Raw genomic sequence first — 205 nt, forward strand, 5'->3', positions numbered from 1 at the left:
ATAGATAGATAGATAGATAGATAGATAGATAGATAGATAGATAGATAACAATTCTAGTTTATTTTTAACCAAAAGAAGCTGAGGCCCTTTTAGTTTAAATTTTTAAATATTTATGTATAATATTTGTTTATTGTGCAATGACAAGACATGCAGAAACAAAAGAAAACTTATGCAGAGATCAACAATCTTGTTCTACCATGTTGTT

This window comes from Grammomys surdaster, unplaced genomic scaffold (assembly GCF_004785775.1).
Source record: "Grammomys surdaster isolate TR1022 unplaced genomic scaffold, NIH_TR_1.0 173, whole genome shotgun sequence".
NCBI lineage: Eukaryota > Metazoa > Chordata > Mammalia > Rodentia > Muridae > Grammomys > Grammomys surdaster.